Below are 3,829 nucleotides of genomic sequence, written 5' to 3' on the forward strand. Positions count from 1 at the left end.
CCCATACCTGCTAATGTCAAGGGAATACAGCAATTTCTGGGTTGTAGTGGATATTACAGGCGTTTTATACGCAACTATTCAATAATAGCCGCTCCCTTAACTGATCTTACGAAGAAGGGCGTAGATTTCATATGGTCTGAGCAGCATCAACAGGCGTTTAATACCTTGAGAGATGAACTGTGTAGTTCTCCTATATTAGAATTTCCTGACTTCGGTAAGGAATTCTTTATTGCAACAGACGCCTCAGACTTAGGAATAGGTGGGGTATTGCTTCAGCAATATGATAAAAAAATTTTCCCGATAGCTTTTTATTCTCGAAAACTGAGAACTTCCGAAAGTAAGTATGCAGTAATAGACAAGGAAGGACTAGCTATTGTTAATTCACTAGTGCATTTTAAGTTCATAATATACGGTTATCCCGTTAAGGTTCTTACTGATCATAAACCACTAACCGAATTCTTTAAAGGCTTCAACCATAGCCCCAAACGAACTCGGTGGCATTTGATCATTCAAGACTTTGGCGTGAGAATCGGGTATTTACCAGGGAAAGCAAATATCATTGCTGATGCATTATCACGCAACCCCATGTCATCTTGTACGGAGCCTTTAGCTGAATTAATAGATATATCAACATCCATGCCTATTGTTAAAACGATATCTGAACAAGAAGATTTGGGCTGGAGCGCTGAATTATTACAGACTGAGCAAAGAAAAGATCAAAAATTAGAAACAATTATAAATGCTTTGAAAGGCAATCATAAGGAAAAGGGATATATAAAGTATAAGCAGCAGAATTATATAATCAAAGATAATATTCTGTGTAGGACCGTGACAAGGAAAACCCGCATTACACCACATGTAACTAACGACCAGGTAGTGGTACCAATCTCACTTATTTCCACTGTCCTGAATTGGTTGCATGCAAATCCATTGCATGGACACCCGGGGTTCTCATTAATGTCACAGAAAGCCAAATCATTGTTTTATTGGCATACAATGCTTACAGATATAAAAAAAACACATAGCTAATTGTCGCATGTGTCAGGAAAACAAAGGGCATACGAAAACACCTGTCAGCCTAGGGGCTTATCCCGTGCCCAATCAACCCTTTGAAAGAATACATTTAGATTTGTTAACAGGATTTTACGAGTCAGACAGAGGAAATAAGCACCTCTTAGTAATTGTAGATGCTTTAACTCGATATACAGAACTAATAGCGCTTAAAACTAAAACTGCGATTGAATGCGCTAGGAAGTTTTACGAGTGTTACATTTGTAAACATGGAATTCCACACATGATAATCTCAGACTCGGGTGGAGAATTTAATAATCACTTTCTCACGTCATTGTGTGAATTCCTTAGCATAAAGAAAATAAATACCATGATATATCACTCAGAGTCAAATGGGCTAGTGGAAAGAGCAAATAGGAAGGTTTTGAATATATTGAGAGTAACACTAGGGGGATCGGACCCCAACTGGGATATTGCAATACCTGCGGTACTGAGTAGTCTGAATCATTCATATCATATATCAAATAAAATGTCACCGCACGAAGCATTGTATGGTACCCCAGTTAGAACGCCTTTCCATGTATTAACGCCTACAACTAATCTATCAAATCCTTTAAAAGAATGTATAAATGCATGCAAAAGTTGTTTTGATATCCTTCGAAAGAATTTAGAAGAATCACAAATCATAATGAAAAGGAATCATGATAAAATAGCGAAGCCAACTAAAACATATACCGTGGGTGATAATGTATACATACAGGTAAATGTACGTAAAGGACTCAATTATAAACTAACACCTAAGTTTGAAGGCCCATTCAACATTTTGGAAACATTAACGGCCAATAGTTTTAGAGTTCAAAACGTATCCCAACCCACTGATGAGAGAATCGTACCATTGGCTCACATAAGAAATTAAAATAAGAGGGAAAGAAGTGAGGGAAAGATTTTTATTTGTATGTTAAAAGTTTTCTTCCTAATACAGGAGTAATTACATATATTTTCCTCGTTACAGGTTTCCAAGATGAATTTTTTGTTGTTGGGAGTGATAATGTTCGCTTAGACATTTTTCTCGTGTGGGATGAGCTCTAAAACTAAAAGTATCGATTTTAAAAATGGCATAGTTGAAAGACAAGAAGACGTTTTTATTACATCAAGTAACGTAGTAGTAGAAGTGCGAATGCAAGCAATTTTTCTCACAGAGAATGACGTCACTAGCTTAAAAAGCGCCATTTCGAGGTTTGCTGTCTCATTAGAGTTGCATAGAAGACATTTTCATTTGACTACAGAGAGTTCGCTTGGATCGAAACTAAAAGTTGCAGAGATGCTATCTGATGACTTGCAAAATAAGACTTACGAGACAGAATCTTTGGCTCGTGACCTTTTGATGTGGACTGTAGGACACGAAAATAAAGAGAGACGTAACCCGTTTATTTTTGCTGCACTAAACATCTTTGGGTCTATTGCAAGTTTAGGTTTAGGAATTTCCGATCGTCTTAAGATTAGTAATCAAAATAAGAAAATTGAGTTCTTGACTCATGAAGATGAATTGATTATGTCAGAACTAAGGAATCAGTTAGCTTCAATCAATCAAATTATGAGTTAAGTAAATGAACATTCAAGTAATATCAATCAGATTATGGAAGTACAGGATTTGTTGGCAACGTTAACGTATTATAATTCAAAAATAGATCACATACATAACAGAATTGCACATTTCATTGAGAAATCAAAAGATTATGTGGAAGCTATCACGTTAGCAACTGAAGGTGTACTGTCACCCCATTTGTTGCCTATAAAATACTTAAAGTTAATTGTGGAGAACGGACGGGAGAAACTAGGCTATATTCCTTTGTTAGACGCACGTAGGTTAGAATTTTATTACAGCCTAATTACAGCAAGCGTTGAAAATAACAGGATTATGATTACAATTCCCTTTGATTCTTCTGATGCCTGGCAATCTTACAGGATATCACCATTTCCGACTTTCATGACGAATCACTCAAATCCAGTAATATCCAGTTTGACAGGACACGTATTGATATACGGTCATTAAAGACTTAAATCAATTAACTCACTGTTCAGATGCAATAAATAGAAAAATATGTACAGCTGAATCATTTGAATTTCATAAAAACTTAATGGATTCATGCGAGTTAGGTATAGTGCTAGACGGTGCTCTCTCCCATACAAGTGAAAATTGTCTGGATAAGCTTTATCCCTTTGACAATAATGAATTCAATTGCAGACTGAACAACAGCTCGTGGATACGATATGACAAGGCCGGCTTCAATGTATCATGCCCGGACGGATCCACGTCCTATTCCCAAATCTTCGTTGCAGCAGATGGTTGTATCGGGACATCCCCTAATTCCATGGTGAAAGGGATAAAAACCATCATCAGAGAATGAGACTACTTCGCGAACTTCACGTGGTCAACAACGGTTCCATCATTACCTCTCCCATACAACAAACAGGTAGCCAAGCAGTTGGTGAAATTGACCGAGATGGACCACCCGTCACCGACTTATAAAGAATTTCTTCACCCCATACTACTAGCAGGAACAGCTGTGACGGTGATGATATTTATCGCCGTTAACATCTTTGTTTGGCGTAGGTTAAGGAACAGTTTGCAGCTCAAACAGAACGTTTCGCTATGTCCAGACAAAACTCCGTATTTAATTCAATTTAAAGCCGTTTGAAAGTGGCCCCTTCATTCGCTAAAAGGAGTAAAATTGTCTTGGAATAGCGTTGTGTACGAAAAGCAGTTAGTACGCTAGTAATATGTAATTGAAGAGACTATAGAACATTTGCATTTTTG

The sequence above is a fragment of the Palaemon carinicauda genome, chromosome 17 (assembly GCF_036898095.1).
Source record: "Palaemon carinicauda isolate YSFRI2023 chromosome 17, ASM3689809v2, whole genome shotgun sequence".
Classification (NCBI taxonomy): domain Eukaryota; kingdom Metazoa; phylum Arthropoda; class Malacostraca; order Decapoda; family Palaemonidae; genus Palaemon; species Palaemon carinicauda.